Here is a 24,784-nt window from a genome sequence, read left to right as displayed (position 1 = left end):
ACTATCCTCTGACCTCTTCAAATTAGCAGTCCGTGTCTCGTCCTCAGTGTAATCACCTAACCCAGGCACACGAGTCATGACACAATTTATAGCAGGATGAAGAGGAGCCTATTTTTGATTATATAGCCCAGCACGGAATTTTCCACATGGAGCTTTTGCAGCTGGAGAACACTTCCAGCAATGGCAGGTAGAAGACAAGCTTCTTTGCTCCTTGCTTTTACCCGACTTTTAAAAAAAACTTAATTCACCCTTCTGATGCTGCCCTTTCTTGGCTGCACCCTTGGGCCTCTGTGCTGAACCCAGGTCGCTCACCTCCACTCCCCTCCCCTCCTCTCACCTCCTCTCCCTTCCCCTCCCCTCCCCTCTCCTCGCAACCGAGGCTTGCATTAAAGTGCTTGGATTTCTTTTGTCATGCAATTCTTGGGCCCCTCTCTTCGCACATTGCTTGCTGTCTGTGGTTGAAGTCTCAGCCTCTTTAGTGTCAACCAAATCTACATTAAAGCACCTTACTTTCCCTGTGGGGCTCTCGTGCAGCCCACAGGCCACCTCTGTTGCTTTCATTTTCACGAGCCTCTAATTTGTAAACCAGTGTCTGCACTATGCTCTTTTCTTTCCCCTATGGCTCTGCATTTTTTCCTTCACCAGCACACAGGAATTGGAGGCCAGAAAAAGAAAACAGAAGCGCCAAGGCAGAGTTTGCCAGAAGGCAGGTTTGCAGTGATATGTTTACCACAAACTAAAAGCCCAAACCTTACTGTCTGTGATACGATGTCACCAAAATCTTGCACCTGAAGCTGAGAGGCTTTATATGCTGTTCTGTGCAGCGCCAAGCATGACTTTAAAGCAGCACTGGGGCGCTAGACTAGGGGTGATTTCTTTAAGTCAGTAGAAATGCCATCCATTAGCATCTGCCACATGATGCAACCTCAGGCCTTCACACTGACTATAGCCAGGGCCACTGGAATTGTGATCGAACGTCCGCAGTATTTGCCACATAATCCATCATCTGCTGCACAATTTTTTTCTAGCTCAAACGATAAAAAATTTACTAAAAATGCGACTTTGCGCATTTTGCCGCGCAGTGGAAGCCTCTTTGTAAAGCTGGACTGGTCACCTTTCTGTTGATTATTGCTGTATTTGGATGTTCACCTCATACTAATGAGTTGCAACCAATGCCCACAGGGTTTACCAAGTTTGAAAATGATGAAATAATAAACTAATACTATTACAAAATGTGCCGAATTATGTCACATACTTTGCCTTTTTTTGCTGCATAATATACTCAACCCTGCCACATAAATTCGTCCTCTCTTGCTGCATAATTCCAGTGGCCCTGACTATAGCTCTGGTCTGACTGAAAACAGGCGTGCCAGCATGCGTTCCAATATCCCACATTTTACCAAATTTACAACAATAACAGGCAAGTCTCTGAAAACTCTCTTTGTCCCTACTACCCCTAGCAAACACTTTTAAAGTTAGGGTTAAAAACAGTGCTCTGTTGCTGTTTATCAATTTACTGCATTTTTAAGTAGCACTTATTAAAATGAGTAAACCTTTATGTGAACACTGCTAATCTTGCAAGATTAGGAAATGGAGGGCCAGAAAAAGAAAACACTTGTCCAGGATCACACAATGTAGCTAAGTGGGGGTGAGTCTAGGTTAGAGGCTCAGTACTCTCATTTGGAAGCTGATAAGCCACAAGAAGCTGGTGCACTGCACGCTAAGATAAGGCAGGTATGTGGAATGGTTACCTCAAATGTACCGGGAGGGGTAAATAAACAAAGGAGCATGTATGGCTGGATAGTGTGTTTATGCAGTACATAGAAATGGACTTCTTAAAAGTGTTCAGAGTAAAGCGGACATAGTAACGTAAATGTGTCCAAATAAATCCTGCTTAGGGTAGGTAGGTTGGTGAGGCCCTCTGTTGCTTCACAACAGCAAGACTTGTGGCTTTCAGGCTGTAAATGCCTCTCTGGACCTAGAAGTCTGTCCTCTGTGTTGTGCCGGCTTTCTCTAGCCTATGCCCTGGATTCTATATTACAGCTACATTGCAAGGGAGCAGTGCTTGAAATGGCACTACAGAGATACGATCTGTACCCCAAGGCAGTGAGGAAGGATTGTTTTTTATGCTATTGGAAAGTAATCACATGCAAAGCAAGTGAATAGACTACATGTAGAATGTCCCGTTAAAAGCTGCGAAACCCAGAAAGAGCTAGCATTACAAACCTCTCCGGAGATGCAGCAGAAGAAAGTGAAATTGTGCTTATGCTGTTCTTATGCTGCGTGCTTTAGTTTCTATCAGAAATCACAAAATGCCAACAGAAGCTTCCCTACTTAACACACCAACCACATCAACTTGTGTTAATGACACTTCCTTTTCTTGTTTACTATCTCAGCACGCTGTCATTTTTCGAATTCCCTGTCCAACTTGTCTTTGTCTTGCTGTCTCAACCTTCTGCCATTGGTCTTGTGCTCAGTCTAAACCTCATGTTATGTCTCTTTCCCCATCTAATTCACCTTCATTCTCTTCTTTTGGATCTAAATCCTCAAACATCTCTAGACAACGTTTACTCTTCTTTCTTTTGCTCCCATTTGGATGCTCACCGCTGTCCCCTCTCAAACCCCTGATGTAAAACCACCATCCCTCCACTTTCCTTCCCTACTGTTCTCCATTCTGAAAGTAAAAACGATTCACAAACTATTGTGAATGGTCACCTCTACGATGTCTGCACTCATACCCGCTCAAAATGCCCCCACAGTTTGATAGATCAGTCTCTAGTTTACAGCTGAACTGGGGAATGTTTTGAAAACAAAACCGTTTTTACTTCTGGCTTTTTTTTAATAGACCCCTGTCCTGCAAGATACGTTCCTCATGTTTTTCCTGGGTTTCCTCTTACACCGCTGTATACTTTATTGAAAAAGCAAGTCACCTGACATGTTATTTTAGATCATGTGCAGTTCAGTATATGAACTGCCCTTGTATTGGTTCCATATAGCAAGCTGGGGCAGGGTAATTCACCACTGACCTCAACTGTTAGTTTATGGTGTCCTTAAGGAGTGTCTGCCACTGTTTATGAGCCTGTATAACAAATTGAGTCTTGGGCTTGGTGGAAGATAATACTGACCAGCAAACATGTATTGAAGTGGACTTTCGAGCTGCTGCAGATTCTTTCTTTGAGATGCTTAGATAGACGTCTCTGGTGCAGTAAAGATTCAAGCTTAGTGATTTATTTCACATGCAGCTGCAAAGGGCACTTCATTCCCTAATAATGCTTCTAGGACTGACTGTGTAATGTTGGTAAGACTTTTACAGCATAGGTCTAAGTGTGCCTCCCCACCCCAAACTTCCTCTTATGCATCACAGTGTCAAAGATTGAGTCATCCAAATGAAAACCTTACACACTTTCAGAGATGATGTTTTGATCTAAGTGGGGCTGAAATCTGAAGACTAAGTGGGGATGAAATCTGAAGACCTGTCCCTTTGGACAAAAGGAATTGTCTCCTACCCTTCCCAGGACAGCTAGAAATGTCCTGCTTTCCTGAGCTGGACACCTTAATCTAGACATAATCGCAGATCACATTCATATCCACCCCTGAGTATTGCATGAATCTTAAATGCATTGTGGGTAGCAGCTTGGTTCTAGCCGATATGTGACTGCGTTTTATATTGTTTGTAAATACCTTATGCAAAAATATTATCCTGTAAATATGTAATACTGACTCACACATTACCATGGTGTACATTATACTTGGAATTTCTGATTCGAATATGCAACCTTTGTTGACACTGTTCTCCCAAATGTTAGCTTCAATGTATTGAATGTGTAAAACCCACGGTCTACAACCTAATTTACACTTTTGCCTGTCTATCTTATTGATTCAGTAAAGAGATAAGGCAAATATATTTTTTTGCAGGACAAGTAGATTTCTATACAATTTTGTCCCTTGGACAAGTAGATTTTTTAAACAATTTCACGCCCCTGCAGATAACTCTAAACAAGCAGCATCCATCGGAGTATGGTAGGGGGTGAGCGAGTACCACAGGAGAGATCCGCTGCGATGTAACTATGAGGCCGCCATCTTGCTTTGTCCTGTCCTCACTAAGCCCGATCTTTAGAAGGGATTCTTTCACAAATCTAAACCAGGGAATGTTTTGTGCGCCTTGAATCCTCAGCACATCTCTAAGGCCATCTAAATAAGACTAAAGTGCGGGTGGATATCAAATTTGTTCCAGTATAGAATCAATTTCAGTCCTATTTCCTCGGAAATGGACCGTAACCCCATATCAAGCCTCAATGGGACTAGCTGGAAATTTTACTCTGAAACCATGCATATTGTTTTATCCTGTTTTATTGTACTTCTATGGCATTTTTCTTGCCGAATAAAGTTAATCAAAGGTCAGAAAACATTATTTTGAAAAAACTGACAGAAGGATTTCGAGCTGCTGATCATGTACAGTTTCGTGGTAACAGACATTAAACTGACCCTATCTATCTTCCAGATACAGAACAGTTGCAAATCTCTAATTTTAGTTTGATTGCCACAATTTCGTAGTAAATGAACGTCTCTCAAGAATGCCTTGAAAGTTGAATGTATGTTTGATTGGCAAAAGAGACATAGTCCTACACCCATTTCTCTGGAATAAAGCACTTTCTACTGAAATGGACTTAAAAAGGTGTCTGAAGGTCGCTAAGGCCTTACTAGGTTGTGTCTCAGTGGGTTTAGTGAGGAGTATATGAGAAAGAAAGGACATGACCTTAAAAGGGATGAAGACATGTTAAACAAAAAGGAAAATGTTGATAAAACAAACTCTGTAACAGCTGCTAAGTCCAGGTAATAGTGATCTAAAATTCAGACTAAAATAAAGTGATCCAATCCATAGATATCACAATAACTCTGCATCAAAGCAGTGTGCAACCTCTCTCTGGTAGTGTGACCTTGTCCTACCTGTATTTAGAAGCTGGAAATACTTTTAATGACAAAACTTCTCATCTTACACATATCACGCATGACAGTGAAGGAATTCTTCAAGTTTTTTGTAAACATTCAGGTTTAAATGCAATGTGCTGACAGATAGATGCTGAACCTCCGCCTTCCTTTCAGTTTATCCAGACGAGTCTGAGAATAAATTGAAACCTCTCAACTTGCCCCACTTCATGAGTGAGTAACTTATCCAGTCCTAGCGTTCCAATTATGTTCTGGTACTTGTAGACTGGAATTGCTCAAGGCACCTTCTGCCTTTAAGAAGTACCTTAAAACACAAACTGCAAGACAGAAAACATCATGACATGGGTCACTCCTAAAATATAAAACTCATGTACATGCTTTAAATTAAATAAGTACAATTCTAAGAATGAGATGCGGATAAAGCACTGATTAGGGCCGATAAGTAGCCTTGGAACAGGACTGCATGGCTTTCAAGTGAATGGACGAGAAGACATGAAAATGGTGACCCAGGGACTGAAAGGAGACATGAAATGATGAAGGGAAACAAACCACTAAACGCTGTTGTGATGTCAATCTAATTAGGAGATCTGGGCTCAAAAGACTGTATCTTCACAAAAGTGTTATTTGCATTTAAGGTAAAGCAAAACAGAGAAACATGTCCTTGGACAAGAATATCAGTAGCGGTCAAGAACAAGACTCCATACCTAGGCAAGTTTACACCTGAAGAACATGGTCAGTGACTTTTATGGGGGGGGGGGGGGACAAATCCTTTTATTCTACTAGTGAAATTAGCAGAAGGTCATACATTTTGCACTGACCTAAACTGTCAAGTTCTTAAGTGCGGGTCTAATTAGCTCTGTGCTTAACTACTCCTGCAAGAAAACCTTAACAATTTTTGCAAGCACCAAAAAATCGATATTTCGTTTTTTCAGGGAAATCGTCGAAAAAGATTCTTACAGATGTTTTACTAATTTTGCTCAAATATGAATCCGGAAAATGGCAATTCCACAGGTGTAGATTGCACAGGTGATTAAAAATCCTTTATATCTGAGTTAGTATGTGAAACGTATTATCTGGGCTCAGATGTAAATTGATATTTGCGCCTTCATTCTATACTCGGCCTTCAATTTGATGTTTATTATGCAGGTGAAGGTTCAGAATCCTCTGTGTGTGGTAGGTTTTCCCCGATCTGAAGTAGTTGTTTATCAGGAGCATTGTTCGACCAGCTAGGTGTTGTTAGGTAGAGACACAACCGCGTGACAAGGGGTAGTATCAGCACATGTGAACAGTTTACATCTACTTACTACATGGGTGTGGTTTTATAATTTAGGGATCTTAATTCAACTGGTCTTTGTGACCCATCTGCAGTATTCTGGTCTTCTTTGATTTACTTTGCTTTCAGTTTTCCATCACTGAACCTCGGTGATGCTGTATCAACGAATCACAACATAAGCATGTTGGCGAAACAAAACTGACAGCTACTCTAACTTTTCTCTGTTTATGGCGGTATTGTGGCTGTGTGTACATGACTATTTCCCATTGCTGGAACGTCACTTTTTTGACGTTTGGGTGGTGGCTCAATGTGCAACTGGTGTGTGTGTCTGTGTGTGTGTGTGTATATATATATATATATATGTATGTGTGTGTGTGTGTGTGTATATATATATATATATATATATATATATATGTATATATATATATGTGTGTGTGTGTGTGTATATATATATATATATATATATATATATATATATATATATCCACATAAAGCAACGTTACGTGGCTTTTCACGTCCTCATAAATATATGCCCCTTTCACACAGAAAACTGGGTAAAAGGGGCATTCCATCGGTGTTGCTGGGGTCATTCCCAGCAATATCCCTGGCTTTTTGACACTGCCCCAGATTTACAAGAAATCATAAGTATGAGGCAGCCCCATGAACTTACACCTCCCCACGGGAGGCCTAAGGGAAGCACAACGAGGAGAAATATCTATATTTCTCCTCCTTTTTCCTCTTTCGCAAAATGTGATGCAGTACGCGCTATGAAAATCGTTTTATTATTTAAATTGTTTACTTACCTCCAATTATCCAAATTACGGTTTTTAGCACCTCCCACCCTGCCCCTCCCACACCCCGCCTCCCTACCCCACCGTAACTCCCTCCACAGGCCGTGGCTTGATGCAAGGGCCCTCCGTCCATAATTTTTCTGTGTCACCAGAATAAACTATTCACATACATGAGTACGTTGTGTGTAGGGAAACTCACGCAAAACCGTACATTTCCAAATGCATTTCCCTCAGTAAATTGCATTTTTATAAACATTTTATAAAGCTTAAGATTTACCCACCTGGAAGTTCAGTCGCTCTTCATAAACTTAGGGCAATAGTATTTCTGTATCTGTTCATTTATTTGAGTGTTTTGTTATTGCTGACACGCCACCTTTCCTCAGCTTCAAGTTGCTATCAAAGAATGAATGAGACTTTAAAACAAGAATGGAACAAATAACCTGGACAAAATATAATTATTATTTAGGCAGGCAGAGCCAAGCACCAAAACAAGAAATAAATCAAAGTTTTTGGCCTTTGCTAAAATACAAAGGGCCTGTCTGACACAGACGTGGAAGCAGGACGGCCCGACTAGGTGTCAGAGGTCCCGCCGGCCGCATTACAATGCGACTGCCTTCACAGAAGTTGCAATGTGTATTCTTTGTATTGCAGCATGTGCTGCGGGATGAAGCAAATGCCACAATACATACAAACAAATCTGACATGTCCCAGCACCATGTGGCAGTTGCCTGCCACATGGTGAAGGGATATGTAGGGAGGCACCAGAGGTGCCACCCAGGGCCCATATCAGAGTGCCATGGGGGAAGAGGGGCTCGCTTCAGGCCCACAAGTCACTTTTTGCCTACTTTTCCTGGCGGGTTAACCACCATGAAACAGCCAGTGGGAATAGACATTGTAATCCCTACGGCAGTGCCTGAGCAGGCACCGCCACTGTTGTAGGGATTGCAGTCCCTACGACGGTCCGATGGGCTCCTTGAGCCAGTCCAATGCATGGCGATCGATCTCTCCACCCACCCTTCATCCGCCCATCATCATGATGCAGCAGGCAGTCCTGCAGGGTTCTATGGAGGTGGGACAGGCACTGACGGCCGGACGGCAGTGGTCCCATCGCCATCATAATGAAGCCCAAAGATCAGTGTCTAGATTCAGCATGAGGTCTACAACTCATGCTGTAGAACTTTGTTGAAGTTGTTTAGCCAAGGTCAAGTTGCAGAAATAATTAAATAAAGCAAGATTGTACAGGATCGGCGATCTTTGTATGTAAAGGTGAATATAAAATGGTCAATTTCAAAGCACATTTCTGACCTAGTAAATTGGTGAAAGAACATGTGGATTACATTTTCCACATGATGTGGATGCTTCTCTCCATAATTTTTAGGTGAAGATTCTTCTAAATATTAATGTCATTCATTTCAGTCTTTATTGGGAGTCGCATACCCTCGCATATCATGACCTTACCACATTTCTGCGCCACATGCTCAGAGATGACAGTACACAGTTACATTAGAGAACTGGTCCATATTGACCCCCATCAGTTTTGCATTGGTCTCTATACATTGAGGGGCAGATTTACAGAAGTGACGCAGCGTTGCGTTAAAGCAGCGATGCGTCAGTTTTCTTGTCCCTGCAGGAGAAACTCTTGCGTCACCATGGATGTGCCATATTTACTATACAGCGGACCGTGATGCAGGGTTTTTTGGTGCATTGTTGGAGTTGGCATGAAAACCAACGCAACTCCAGCAATATAGAGACTATGCGTCAGTTTTAACAGACACATCGACTTTTGAATGGGGACCTATGTGTTAGAGCGTGAAATGGTGACAAAGTTACTTTGCACTCAAACATATTGATCCTGGATGTGAGGCATAGTAACATCAGAACGTAATGTGACACATTATAACATGTGCATATACTTAACTTAAGTGGCCCACTTATAACCCTGGGCGTAGTTTGCATAGTAGCGTAATGCGTAGCTACAAGAAGTGCACTTCGCAGTACGCAAGCTACGCGAACAGCGTAGTGCACTGTGCAAAATGCTGTTCGCACTGATTGCACAGTGCCTGATGCTTGTCCGCACTGTGCAATCAGTGCAAACCACATCTTGCACTGTGCAAGCCGTCGTTTTCTGCCGCTCGAGTAGATTTGTACTCGAGCGACAGCTTTCTCAACGCGGACTGGTAGTTTCTCATTGCGAGCAGTTGCGAGCATACGTGACCACTCGCAATGAGAAACCTGACCTCCCCGCGTTGAGAATCTCACAACACTCGCGATCGGCAACTTGGTGTTGCTGATCGCGAGCGAGGAAAAAGTCCTGCCGGGATGTTATTTTGCTCACTCGCGGTCGCCAACTTGACGTTGAGGACCGCGAGCAAGCAAAAGAATGCTTGCAACGCTACGCATTTTTGCACTGTGCTACGTGCAATTCGCATAGCGCGTAGTTGCGTAGTCCTACACCCAGGCCTACCACTTACATCGTGACTTGATTGCATATTGCAGTCAAGTCACTACAGCTGGTGTGATCCCTTGGGCACAGACAATGTGTCATCCCTACACCTCGTTTGGCAGGTGTAGGCATTGTTGTAAATACCATTGTGGCATTTTCAAGGTAGGCTTTTCCGACAGAACGCCTACATGCCATAAATTAAAATCTAAGGCGGCGCAGGCGATTCTCACACAGGTGAAAACAGACGCAGCCTGTAGAAAAGTAATGCATCTGCATCCATGTAAATATGGAGCAGATTCAGCGCCACCTTTGCATAAAAAAAGAGACGCAATGGCAGCGCAAGGGGCTTGTAAATCTGCCCCTGAAAATCTGTCTGCAGCCACACAGTGCTACAAGGCTCAGAATTTCAGCACAAGCAGTGTAGAATTACCATCATATTAGGGTTCATCTCTTCATGAGTTGAAAGCCTCAGTGCTTGTTATTACACCCAAATGCTTTTTATTTCCCAACGGACATATGACCTATATCCTGACATGTTTCTTGCTGCCGGAACATCAGATACAATTTAGCCCCGAAAACGTCAATAATATCGGCAAGTCAGAGTTTGAGGACATGTCTGTGCCTTGGTGTTTACGCAGAATATCAGACCCTAAAATATCATGAGCAAAACATCATGTTAAGAATACGGAGGACAGAAATATTGTGAAGGTAAGTTTCTTTTAGCAAGTAAAGTTTTACTATATTTCACTCCACATCTATGTACCTTGATGATACATAGATGTGGAGAGAAATATAGTAAAACTTTATATGAATATATATATCATCAAGGTACATAGATGTGGAGTTAAGAATAGTAAATCTATACTTATCTGGTTTCACTTCCCTTCTCGATATTTTGGCCCTCTATATTTTTGACAGGATATTCAGTTCTCACAATATTCTTGGTTCTGCTATTCTGTCAATGATCCCTGTGCAGGGACGATTTACCAGAGTGCCTGTGTCATACATTCAGAACTGTGAAGAACTGTAAAATTACTCTTGGTGGTTCAGAAGACACTATTAGGACTTATCAGAATTTATTGCTCAGAGAGTCAATGCACACTTCTTTTCTCCTTTTCCCAGGTTACTAATGTGGAGTTTGTTGGGCCTTTCTACCACACTGAATGGTAAACCAATTGTAAACATCCTTGGCTTTGTTGCATGACAGTTTTATCCGAGGCTTTTCTCTGGCTTCACAGGCTTCTGTGTTCAGATGTAAGGACCTTACCATGTTATAAGGAGAAAATCAACTCCTGAGGAAGACCATATCACTCATCACCCCCAAAAATCCCTCTTTTCTTTATGAGTTCATGGGAGAGAAATTTAACGTTGCAGACCCTCCTGCCACCACTGCCACCAACTACTTTAAAAGGTTTCTTTTCAGGGAGGCTCATGCCAAAGTCCTGTCATTAGAGCGATATGACTGGGGTGCTGCTTGCTTTCTCTTTTGAATGCTTCTGGCTAAGAAGTAGACCTGAACCAATTTGGTTAGGCGCTCCCTCAAGGGATCTTACCTTCTTAGGGTATTACTTTGGCATTTTTTGTTAATGGTGAGCTTGGGACACTGCTTTAAGCAGGACAGAAAAGGTGGGATGTCTCTAAAAGGGATGTGGCCAAAGAAGTATAACTAGGAATTATTTTCAAGAGACATGGCCTATGAAATTGGAAATATATTTCGAACCACGATCCAGAATTCTGTGCTGCAAGCAGTGTGCCTTCTGACAGTATTTGGGTGGTTTTCTATATGTTTTGTTACTATATCCAGGCATCTCACACAACACTAAAAATGTGCCTAAAAAAGTTAGACCTATTTTTTTTGCAAATGCTCCATTGCACAGAACAGGTACATCAGAGGCAGCACATGAGAGGGGCTAAGTGCATCAACAGTCCATTGCACAGAACAGGTACAGCAGAGGCAGCACATGTGAGGTTCCGTGATTCTGAACCCGTTCAATAAAGGTCGTTGTATCAAGACGATTTTGGTATCAGCGGACCGCGAATGACGAGTGCGGCATGTACGAGTGTTTTCGTCATGTGCGACTCATGGATATACTGTGTATTCAGGGATTTCGTTCTGAACCTTTAGGTTCCATTTTGTGTACGGCAGCCATTTTGTGGTTGCCCTCACATAGGCCGATGACTACGGCCGAGCGAGTCTTTGGACAGGTACACCTTTAGCTGACTTCTGTGTGACCTGAACGAGCTGACTCCATTGCCCGAAGCTAACCTTGTTGAGCCAGTTCCTTGTTAGGCAGCTGGTCAAATAGAGATCAAAGAGCAGGATATTGCTGAGTTTATGGTACACGCACACACCCTTCTATCTTGCTTCTCATCTGTTTCTGTTCCTTCTTTTATGGCCTATTTATGGTTTGGGTTGAGGTCTTTTTATTATGGGTTTGTCAGAAGAGTTTTTCAGAATTACGCGATGCGTTGTGTTCGGCTCCTGAGTTGGTTACTCCTGACTACAGTAAGCCTTTTACACTCTATGTCCACGAGAGAGAGGGATGTGCATTGTCAGTTTTGACACAGCAGTTTGGCGATAAGCAACGTCCATGTGCGTATTTCTCGTTGACTTTGGATCCGGTAGCTAGAGCGTTGCCGAGTTGTTTGAGAGCTACAGCGGCAGCAGCTGTTTCTATTCGACAGTCTGCTGGCTTGGTGATGGACAATACGTTGATTGTGATGGTTCCACATACAGTGGATACCTTGTTGAACAGGACCAAGACACAGCACTTAACTAGTGCTTGATTGTCAGGTTACGAGTTGACACTCTTAGCGAGTCATGTGCACATAAAGAGATGCAATATGTTGAATCCAGCTACGTTGTTGCCAATTTCAGTAGAGACAGATGTTCCTGAACAGCATGATTGCTTTCTTAGGACAGAGGAAGAATCGAAAGGGAGGATAGACCTTAGGGACACTCCTCTTGCAGAGTGTGATGGTACCTTATGGGTTGATGGGTTGATGGTTCATGCTTCAAGCTTCCGAATAGTGATACGACTGCGGCATATGCTGTTACGACTTTGCATACGATTGTTGAAGCTGCACTTATCCCACATAATTCAGCGCAAGCAGCAGAGTTGAAAGCATTGACAAGAGCGTGTGTGTTGTCGAAAGGGAAACGAGTGACTGTGTATACTGATAGCCAGTATGTGTTTGGTGTGGCTCATAGTTTTGGACGTTTGTGGAAAGAGCGTGGGTTCCTGACTTCGAATGAAACTAAGATTCAGCACGGTCAGTTGGTGAATGAACTCCTTGAGTCACTTACTTTGCCGTTGCAAGTTGCGATTGTGAAATGCAGTGCACATAAGAAATTTACTGATGATGTTGGTCGTGGTAATGCGTCTGCAGATGAAGTTGTGAAAGAAACAGCGAGAGATGTGATGAGTCGAATGTATGTTGCGGGTCCGACGAGATGGGTTCCGGATAGAAGTATGTGTGAAGATACGATAGAGCGCGTGAAGTCTATTCAGGCTGAAGCTACAGAGAAAGAGTTGAGTGTATGGAGAGAGAGTATGGGTAAATTGGATTCGAATGGTTGTTGGGTCGAGTTGTCAGAGCATCAGCGATGGTTGTTACCTGATGCGTACATGCTTGCAGTGGTTACAATGGCGCATGGAATGGCTCATATCAGTGTGAAAGGGATTTGTAAGTTGTTGGCTCCAGTATGGCAAAATGTTGGAATTCCTAAGTGTGCAGAGAATCTGGTCAAGAATTGTATGGTTTGTTTGATGTACAATCCTGGTAAGGGAACTCCAACTCCAGCTGGTCATTTTGCATCTCCGGCGTATCCGTTCGAGGTTTTGCAGCTAGATTTCATCCCCACGGAGAGGTGCAACAACTTAAAGTATGTGCTTGTGGTTCTTTGTGCCTTTTCGAGATGGGTAGAAGCATATCCCCTGAAAGATAACACTGCCTTGTCCCCAGCTAAAGCCGTGATCAAGGAATTCTTCCCTAGGTTTGGTTTGCAGAGAATGGTCTGGAGTGACAATGGGAGTGAATTTGTGGGTCAAGTGATGAAGAGAGTGTGTGATGGTTTAGGAATACGACAGAAATGTCACGCTGCAAATCACCCCCAATGTGCTGGTTTGGTAGAATGCTATAATGGCACCCTTAAGCTAAAACTGGCCAAGATTCAGGCGAGCTTTGGTCTATAATGGCCCGATGCTTTGCCGTTAGCACTTCTGTCAACAAGGATGACTGTACATTCACGAGTGGGACTTAGTCCCTATGAAATAGTTTTTGGTCGCCCGGCAAACATTTGGGGAGTGCCGCGGCCGACCAAATTTAGTGAAATAGAGCACCCTGTATTGCTTGATCAAAGAGCAGGACATTTCTGAGTTTATGGTACACACACACACCCTTCTATCTTGCTTCTCATCTGTTTCTGTTCCTTCTTGTATGGCCTATTTATGGTTTGGGTTGAGGTCTTTTTATTATGGGTTTGTCCGGCCTGTCCGAGCAAGAATGTTAGGTTTTGCTTTGTCATTGATGGTGAGCTGGACAACTGAAAGTGGGTTTGTCGTTATGCGATACCTTCTGAACTGTCACTGTATGATTGGACAGTTCGTAAATAATTGATGCTAGTCAGGAATGTGATTTTTGGCATAAAAGACGATGTATTGCAATACTAAAATTGTGCAGTCTCTAGCGAACCACCCGTGTCGTGCTTCGTAGACCTCTGTTCCTGGTTGCAGCCAATAAATTTGGTCTTTGACGTCACCGAGAAGTGTCCAGTGTCTCTGTATCTCAAGACAGGAGAACTCGAAGACATCAGGCGTTTCCCCTGGCGCCGCTGGGTTCTAAAACCCGGTTCTTCACATGAGAGGGCAGAATGCAGTATCAGAACAGCAACAGGGCATTGTGGCCAACATAGCAGCTACATCAGAGGCAGCACATGAGAGGGGCTAAGTGCATCAACAGTCCATTGCACAGAACAGGTACATCAGAGGCAGCACATGAGAGGGGCTAAGTGCATCAACAGTCCATTGCACAGAACAGGTACATCAGAGGCAGCACATGAGAGGGGCTAAGTGCATCAACAGTCCATTGCACAGAACAGGTACAGCAGAGGCAGCACATGTGAGGTTCCGTGATTCTGAACCCGTTCAATAAAGGTCGTTGTATCAAGACGATTTTGGTATCAGCGGACCGCGAATGACGAGTGCGGCATGTACGAGTGTTTTCGTCATGTGCGACTCATGGATATACTGTGTATTCAGGGATTTCGTTCTGAACCTTTAGGTTCCATTTTGTGTACGGCAGCCATTTTGTGGTTGCCCTCACATAGGCCGATGACTACGGCCGAGCGAGTCTTTGGACAGGTACACCTTTAGCTGACTTCTGTGTGACCTGAACGAGCTGACTCCATTGCCCGAAGCTAACCTTGTTGAGCCAGTTCCTTGTTAGGCAGCTGGTCAAATAGAGATCAAAGAGCAGGATATTGCTGAGTTTATGGTACACGCACACACCCTTCTATCTTGCTTCTCATCTGTTTCTGTTCCTTCTTTTATGGCCTATTTATGGTTTGGGTTGAGGTCTTTTTATTATGGGTTTGTCAGAAGAGTTTTTCAGAATTACGCGATGCGTTGTGTTCGGCTCCTGAGTTGGTTACTCCTGACTACAGTAAGCCTTTTACACTCTATGTCCACGAGAGAGAGGGATGTGCATTGTCAGTTTTGACACAGCAGTTTGGCGATAAGCAACGTCCATGTGCGTATTTCTCGTTGACTTTGGATCCGGTAGCTAGAGCGTTGCCGAGTTGTTTGAGAGCTACAGCGGCAGCAGCTGTTTCTATTCGACAGTCTGCTGGCTTGGTGATGGACAATACGTTGATTGTGATGGTTCCACATACAGTGGATACCTTGTTGAACAGGACCAAGACACAGCACTTAACTAGTGCTTGATTGTCAGGTTACGAGTTGACACTCTTAGCGAGTCATGTGCACATAAAGAGATGCAATATGTTGAATCCAGCTACGTTGTTGCCAATTTCAGTAGAGACAGATGTTCCTGAACAGCATGATTGCTTTCTTAGGACAGAGGAAGAATCGAAAGGGAGGATAGACCTTAGGGACACTCCTCTTGCAGAGTGTGATGGTACCTTATGGGTTGATGGGTTGATGGTTCATGCTTCAAGCTTCCGAATAGTGATACGACTGCGGCATATGCTGTTACGACTTTGCATACGATTGTTGAAGCTGCACTTATCCCACATAATTCAGCGCAAGCAGCAGAGTTGAAAGCATTGACAAGAGCGTGTGTGTTGTCGAAAGGGAAACGAGTGACTGTGTATACTGATAGCCAGTATGTGTTTGGTGTGGCTCATAGTTTTGGACGTTTGTGGAAAGAGCGTGGGTTCCTGACTTCGAATGAAACTAAGATTCAGCACGGTCAGTTGGTGAATGAACTCCTTGAGTCACTTACTTTGCCGTTGCAAGTTGCGATTGTGAAATGCAGTGCACATAAGAAATTTACTGATGATGTTGGTCGTGGTAATGCGTCTGCAGATGAAGTTGTGAAAGAAACAGCGAGAGATGTGATGAGTCGAATGTATGTTGCGGGTCCGACGAGATGGGTTCCGGATAGAAGTATGTGTGAAGATACGATAGAGCGCGTGAAGTCTATTCAGGCTGAAGCTACAGAGAAAGAGTTGAGTGTATGGAGAGAGAGTATGGGTAAATTGGATTCGAATGGTTGTTGGGTCGAGTTGTCAGAGCATCAGCGATGGTTGTTACCTGATGCGTACATGCTTGCAGTGGTTACAATGGCGCATGGAATGGCTCATATCAGTGTGAAAGGGATTTGTAAGTTGTTGGCTCCAGTATGGCAAAATGTTGGAATTCCTAAGTGTACAGAGAATCTGGTCAAGAATTGTATGGTTTGTTTGATGTACAATCCTGGTAAGGGAACTCCAACTCCAGCTGGTCATTTTGCATCTCCGGCGTATCCGTTCGAGGTTTTGCAGCTAGATTTCATCCCCACGGAGAGGTGCAACAACTTAAAGTATGTGCTTGTGGTTCTTTGTGCCTTTTCGAGATGGGTAGAAGCATATCCCCTGAAAGATAACACTGCCTTGTCCCCAGCTAAAGCCCTGATCAAGGAATTCTTCCCTAGGTTTGGTTTGCAGAGAATGGTCTGGAGTGACAATGGGAGTGAATTTGTGGGTCAAGTGATGAAGAGAGTGTGTGATGGTTTAGGAATACGACAGAAATGTCACGCTGCAAATCACCCCCAATGTGCTGGTTTGGTAGAATGCTATAATGGCACCCTTAAGCTAAAACTGGCCAAGATTCAGGCGAGCTTTGGTCTATAATGGCCCGATGCTTTGCCGTTAGCACTTCTGTCAACAAGGATGACTGTACATTCACGAGTGGGACTTAGTCCCTATGAAATAGTTTTTGGTCGCCCGGCAAACATTTGGGGAGTGCCGCGGCCGACCAAATTTAGTGAAATAGAGCACCCTGTATTGCTTGATCAAAGAGCAGGACATTTCTGAGTTTATGGTACACACACACACCCTTCTATCTTGCTTCTCATCTGTTTCTGTTCCTTCTTGTATGGCCTATTTATGGTTTGGGTTGAGGTCTTTTTATTATGGGTTTGTCCGGCCTGTCCGAGCAAGAATGTTAGGTTTTGCTTTGTCATTGATGGTGAGCTGGACAACTGAAAGTGGGTTTGTCGTTATGCGATACCTTCTGAACTGTCACTGTATGATTGGACAGTTCGTAAATAATTGATGCTAGTCAGGAATGTGATTTTTGGCATAAAAGACGATGTATTGCAATACTAAAATTGTGCAGTCTCTAGCGAACCACCCGTGTCGTGCTTCGTAGACCTCTGTTCCTGGTTGCAGCCAATAAATTTGGTCTTTGACGTCACCGAGAAGTGTCCAGTGTCTCTGTATCTCAAGACAGGAGAACTCGAAGACATCAGGCGTTTCCCCTGGCGCCGCTGGGTTCTAAAACCCGGTTCTTCACATGAGAGGGCAGAATGCAGTATCAGAACAGCAACAGGGCATTGTGGCCAACATAGCAGCTACATCAGAGGCAGCACATGAGAGGGGCTAAGTGCATCAACAGTCCATTGCACAGAACAGGTACATCAGAGGCAGCACATGAGAGGGGCTAAGTGCATCAACAGTCCATTGCACAGAACAGGTACATCAGAGGCAGCACATGAGAGGGGCTAAGTGCATCAACAGTCCATTGCACAGAACAGGTACATCAGAGGCAGCACATGAGAGGGCAGAATGCAGTATCAGAACAGCAACAGGGCATTGTGGCCAACATAGCAGCTACATCAGAGGCAGCACATGAGAGGGGCTAAGTGCATCAACAGTCGATTGCACAGAACAGGTACATCAGAGGCAGCACATGAGAGGGGCTAAGTGCATCAACAGTCGATTGCACAGAACAGGTACTTCAGAGGCAGCACATGAGGGGCTAAGTGCATCAACAGTCCATTGCACAGAACAGGAACATCAGAGGCAGCACATGAGAGGGGCCAGGTGCATCAACAGTCCATTGCACAGAACAGGTACATCAGAGGCAGCACATGAGAAGGGCTAAGTGCATCAACAGTCCATTGCACGGAACAGGTACATCAGAGGCAGCACATGAGAGGGCAGAATGCAGTATCAGAACAGCAACAGGGCATTGTGGCCAACAAAGCAGGTACATCAGAGGCAGCACATGAGAGGGGCTAAGTGCATCAACAGTCCATTACACAGAACAGGTACATCAGAGGCAGCACATGAGAGGGGCCAGGTGCATCAACAGTCCATTGCACAGAACAGGTACATCAGAGGCAGCACAAGTACGTGGTTGAAGGTACCCGTCCCAGGGACAACAACAATGCAAGGCTGGTTACAATGGACAATCTACACAAAGTCAAAGGACATGTGAGTGAAGGGAAATACACCTTGCATCACTGAAGCTGGTGGGCTGCCTGAACTACTTGCCTCTGTCACACTGCTAGCACCAGAAACTAGAGTGTGAGACACAGCCACAGCTCTAGTGACTGACGCATGAGCCATCGACCCAGACACACTGCCAGCACCAGAAACAGGAGTGTGAGACACAGTCACAGCTCTAGTGACTGACACATGAGCCAGAGACCCAGACACACTGCCAGCATCAGAAACAGGAGTGTGACACACAGCCACAGATGTAGTGACTGACACATGAGCCCTCGATCCAGACACACTGCCAGCACCCGAAACAGGAGTGTGAGACACAGCCACAGCTCTAGTGACTGATACATGAGCCATCGACCCAGACACACTGCCAGCACCAGAAACAGGAGTGTGAGACACAGCCACAGCTCTAGTGACTGACACATGAGTCATCGTTCCAGGCACACTGCCAGCACCAGAAATAGGAGTGTGAGACACAGCCACAGCTCTAGTGACTGACACATGAGCCAGAGCCCAGACACACTGCCAGCACCAGAAACAGGGTAGGGCACAACTGAGACAGTGCCACTACATGATGCATGACAGCAAACAACAGACACAGTGCCACTATCTGACAACTGAGAGTGAACCTCTGATGCACCACTGGGAACACCGAAATGATGAGCCACAGGGCTGTATGGGCCAGGAGGCAGGGTGGCTCTGGGAGCTGGGGATAGCTTTACTGGAGCGACATCGGGGTGGTCAGGTGTCAATGGTGTGTGTCTACGTTTCTTAGGGATATGTTAGGGCACCCTGGACATGACAGGACTGGCAAGTGGTGCGGACTCAAATGAAATATCACCCACCAAAGGTGGAGCATCTGCTGCTGGGGATCTGCTCTCTGGGGACGTGCTGGACCCTGCTTGTCGTTTGCTGTGTGCCTGCCTTCTGGCCTCTACTTCATGTGTAATGGGGGATGCAACAACAGGGTACTCCTTCCTCTGCTTCTGACGGGCGTGGATGGGAGTGGAGGTATGGGGGAACTCCACCGCGTAGACATCTGTTTCCCGTTCCTTCGACAACATCAGCCTCAGTGCAGCCAGGGGTGATGTATGTCTGTCCTTGATGGTGCTAGTGTCTATGGGAGAAGCCTTGTCCCTTGGATGTGCTTTGCCGTAGGAGGAGTCTTGTCTCTGGACTTTCCCTGTTCCCTGGACGGTGCCCTGTCCCTGGCTGCAGACTTGTCCTTTGTAGTATACTTGTCTCTAGAAGCGACCTTGTCCCTGGGAGTATCCCTGCTCTTTGGAGATGCCCCTTCCTCTGTAGTGTCCTTGTCCTTGGGAGTGTCCCTGCTCTTTTGAGTTGGCTTTGCCTTTGTAGTGTCCTTGTCCCTGCTCTTGGGAGTTGCCTCTTCCTTAGTAGTGTCCTTTTCCTTGGGAGTGTCCCTGCTCTTTTGCGGTGGCCTTGCCTTTGTAGTGTCCTTGTCCCTGCTCTTGGGAGTCGCCCCTTCCTTAGTAGTGTCCTTGTCCTTGGGAGTGTCTCTGCTCTTTTGCGGTGGCTTTGCCTTTGTAGTGTCCTTGTCCCTGCTCTTGGGAGTCGCCCCTTCCTTAGTAGTGTCCTTGTCCTTGGGAGTGTCTCTGCTCTTTTGAGGTGGCTTTGCCTTTGTAGTGTCCTTGTCCCTGCTCTTGGGAGTCGCCCCTTCCTTAGTAGTGTTCTTGTCCTTGGGAGTGTCCCTGCTTTTTTGAGTTGGCTTTGCCTTCGTGGTGTCCTTGTCCAAGGGAGTGTCCCTGGACTTGGGAGTTTCCCTTGCCTGGGAGTAACTTTTGTGTGGGATGCCTGTGTAGCATGTGAAGCCATTTCCCCCAACACCCCTTTGGTGATCCTGTGTGTGAACTGCAGTGTAGCTCACGTCGTCTTTGGTAACAGATTTTCCTGTCCTAGGAGATGGTGTCTGTGCCCTCCGTGCCCTGCCGTGCTGCCTGTGGCTGCTTCTAGTGCAATAACCTGTAAAAGAGTCCTGGTCAGAAAATTCACTCCCCCCTGAGACATCAAGTGGTGTAGATGGGGGAACAGAAGTAGCACCCTGTCTATGCGGCTGTACAATGGCAGTAGACACAGTGTTTTCCAATGATTGAACTGTTCTGTGTAGACCAGCAAGATCGCCATGCATCCCCTCCATGAATGCCACCACCTGCCCCAACTTCCTATCGTGGTCTTGGAATGCATTGATCATTTTGGTCTGCCCCACACACAGCTGTCGCAGCAGATCAACAGCCTCAGCACAAAGTGCACTTTGGGTCACCGGGGCAGGGGCAACGGTGCCTGCACCGAAGGCCACTCTGCTCCCCCGACTTCTGCGTGCACAAGCAGTACTTGGTGCTGTTGGTGGCAGTGTGGGACCTGTGTGATGTGTCCCGACCGAAGGTGTTGATTGCCCACTCCCTGTCTGTGACAACAGTGCTGACTCACCAACACTGTCGGAAGATGAGGGCGATGGTGTTTCGACATGCGAGTCCTCAGGGACGGTCCTGTCCCCCTCTCCGGGGCTGCCCTCTTCTGTGTCAGTCTGCGTGTGTGTGATCTCTGATCCGGATGCATTGCCACCACTCATCTCCGTCATCTGTGGGTCAGTGCCCTCTGCCAAGCTGAAATAGAGGGAAAGAGGTATAAGTGCCACATTCACGTACTGAAGGACAACAAATCTCTAATTCCATTACAGACAAAGAACATATGCACCCATCCTGCACACGTCCCACCCCTACCAGTCATCCTCACATCAAAGAACCGGTGGTGGCCGTGAAATATGTACATTATACGAACAGGGCAAGTGCCTGTAGATCTGCACACATGTCATGCCATGGGACCACAGACCTCTATGACATGTCCTTGAACCCTCAACTACTAAGCAAGTGGCCTGTCAACCTGACGGACATGGATGCCAACGCACACTCCGCTAATGGCACCAACATGGTATTTCTGCAAAACATACGCACCACGGAAGTCACTACTGTGTATGAGCACCAATACATGCATTGCACTCCCAACAACAAGTACACCACTGCACTTACCACCTGTCCGGGTGCACCGTAGAGCTGTTCGTAGCGGCTGAGCACACCGGCCACAAGAACATCTAGTTCCGCTGCGGTGAAGGGACGAGACCGGATCTCTCTCCCTCTCTATATGGCAAGGTCCTGGACTGTGGCACTACAGCAGCAGTGGTGGGTCAGCTCAGCAGCAGCAGGTCGAGGTGATGGTCACAGGCAGCAGTCGTGGGTCAGCTCAGCAGCAGCAGGTCAAGGTGATGGTCACAGGCAGCAGTCGTGGGTCAGCTCAGCAGCAGCAGGCCGAGGTGAGCACAGGCAGCAAAGGCTCAAAGCAGTGAATGTGTGTTTGTGAAAATCACACATATATAGGGCCCTGAGCCCATGTCAGTGGCACACGTCGGCAGCAATTGGTTTCCCCTGGATGCCTCTTTCAAAAAGAGCCAATGACTGGCCCTGGTGTGGCGGTGCACGGCTTTCTCTATTTTCGATTGCGCATACGCGCCCCGCGTTACCTCTTCCCATTGGCTACATGTGCACGGACCGTCATGATCACACATCGGCAACCGCATGAGCGCGCTTCCTCGACGGTGCATCTTTTGGAAATATACAATCAGTGGCGCCGCCATGGCGGTGCACGCATTCCGCGGGGGAGGTGCAGGCCAACACATACTTGTGATGATGAAATTCGAAATGGCAGTTCATGACCCCCCTTACAGTCACATTGCATCATCCACCATAGAACGGCCGTGCCAGGCCGGTCACCCACTGCCGTGCCAAGCCGGTCACCCACCGCCGTGGCAGGCCGGTCACCCACCGCCGTTCCAGGCCGGTCAACACCCGGCGGTGGGTAACCGGCTTGGCACGCCGGTGGGTGACCGGCCTGGCACGCCGGTGGATGACCGGCCTGGCACGCCGGTGGGTGACCGGCCTGCCATGCCGGTGGGTGACCGGCTTGGCACGCCGGTGGGTGACCAGCCTGGCACGCCGGTGGGTGACCGGCCTGGCACGGCCGTTCTATGGTGGATGATGCAATGTGACTGTAAGGCGGGTCATGAACTGCCATTTCGAATTTCATCATCACAATTATGTGTTGGCCTGCACCTCCTCCGCGGAATGCGTGCACCGCCATGGCGCGCCACTGATTGTATATTTTCAAAAGATGCACTGTCGCGGAAGCGCGCGCATGCGGTTGCCGATGTGTGAACATGACGGTCCGTGCACATGTAGCCAATGGGAAGAGGTAACGCTGAGCGCGTATGCGCAATCGGAAATAGCGGTAGCCGTGCACCGCCATGGCGACGCCACTGATTGTATATTTTCAAATGCTGCACCATCACGGAAGTCCACACATGCGTAATGAGGGGTGTGACCGTGATGGTACTTGGCCAAACAGCATATGTCAAGCACTATATCATGGACAACGTTCATCTACTGTGTAGGTGGAAGCCATCCACACATGGCATATATACACACACTACATGTCTCTGCACACATGTCATGCTGATAGTTGTACATGTGTGTTAGGACATGTACCCACTGCTGCAAGAATTAGGATGTGCAGTCAATGGCCCGTGGCCACGTGTGTATTTCGCATCCACTTTTTTCATGTGTGTTCATACTGCTGGACTTGCCAGTGGTTTACTATGGCCATTGATCTGCACCCAATTTGCTACACATGTGCATGTCGACGTGTTGACGAACATTTTTTACCTTACACACCTTTCAACTTATACACATCTACACAGTACATCAAGGCTGTCTGCCCACATTCAGAATCTGTTGTCAGTGTGTGGTTTGTGTGTGCAAGTAACAATGATGGGGGTACACATGCATTCTGTGTATGCGTATGTGTGTTTCCTCTTGTGTGACCATGCATGTCATGTGAGGATGCTCACCATTGTAGGTGTGGTCATTGGTGCATGAAGACATGGAGTGTGTGTTGCATTATCTTATTGTGTGTGCATGTGTGTCTGTGATGACGCTTGTCCACATTTGGGTCCGTAGGCATGTCTTGTTGGCAGTTCTTTTGACATGTGTGTACGTAAAATTGTACATGTTTGCACACATCATGTTGTTAGTGGATGCACATTGTTTTTATGCTAATCTGTATTGAATGTAATTTTAGACATGTCACACATATGATAATTGTCGAAAACATTTCTCATTTGAATTGTGTTGGCCTACATGTGATAGAGTTGCACAGCTATGCATTGTTGGTACATTGACATCTACTACATCTACTCCCACACAGGAGGGCTCCAAATGTGCATCGCCCATACACTGTGCTGGAGGACATAGTTGACGAGGAGGTGATCAGAAAATTCAGGCTAGATCGACGTAGATTGCTGGAGCTTGTAGACCAATTGTCTCCTCATCTGCAGCCACGAAGAACATATCCTGGTTCCATTACACCCACAGCAAAGGTGATGGCGGCACTTCAATTTTTTGCAACTGGCACCTTCCAGTACACAGTTGGACATGCCGGGGGGATGTCACAATCCATGTTCAGCATGGTACTGCGGGATGTACTCAAAGCCATGCTGATTTACAAGGATGATTACATCCATTTTCCACGGGCGGCAGAGTTGGCAGCAGTCAAAGCAGACTTCTATGCACTGGCCCAGATACCACACGTAGTGGGTTCCATTGATGGCACCCATATCGGTCTCATTCCACCCCGGGCACGTGAGCCTGTATATCGCAATCGGAAGCACTTTCATTCGATGAACGTGCAGGTGGTGTGCCTGGCTGACAACATCATATCCCATGTGTCTGCCAGATTTCCAGGCTCTGCACCTGACTCCCACATCCTGCGGAGCAGCATTGTCCCCCAACTGATGGCTAATCTGCTTCCAGAACGTGCGTGGCTTGTTGGTGAGTATGCTGTGGGGACAGTTGTGTTTTCTGTGTGGCATGGGGTACCCACCAATCCTGGTTGTGATATTTGTGTCTGTCATCCCCCCACATAGGCGACTCTGCATACCCAAACCGGCCGTGGCTGCTGAGTCCCATATGTAATCCAACTACAGCTGGTGAAATGCGATACAATGATTCCCATGGAAGGACACGTAGAGTGGTGGAACGTTCCTTTGGACTGCTAAAGTCTAGGTTTCGCTTCCTGGATAAAACCGGAGGGGCCCTGCCTTACTCACCAGGCAAAGTATGCAGGATCGTGATTGCCTGCTGCATGCTCCACAACCTGGCCTTGCGCAATGACATTGAACTGATCTTGGACCCTGAAGACCAACAAGTTCCTCGGCCTCCCATCCCACCCATGTCGACAGATGAGGATAGTGGTGAGGAAGAAGGTGCGGACCAGAGGCGTCAGCTCATTGATCGCTATTTTCCTTG

General features: G+C 46.2%; 1 pseudogene; it reads right to left on the bottom strand.

Moving 5' to 3' along the window:
- LOC147733467 (uncharacterized) overlaps nt 1–20,622 on the bottom strand; it is a 71,405-nt pseudogene extending 50,783 nt beyond the window's left edge.
- Nucleotides 20,623–24,784: the final 4,162 nt, after the last annotated feature.

The sequence above is a fragment of the Lissotriton vulgaris genome, chromosome 2_1 (assembly GCF_964263255.1).
Source record: "Lissotriton vulgaris chromosome 2_1, aLisVul1.2, whole genome shotgun sequence".
NCBI classification, from domain to species: domain Eukaryota; kingdom Metazoa; phylum Chordata; class Amphibia; order Caudata; family Salamandridae; genus Lissotriton; species Lissotriton vulgaris.
The sequence above is the reverse complement of the archived record's forward strand: the minus strand, read 5'-3'. Positions and strand labels throughout refer to the sequence as shown.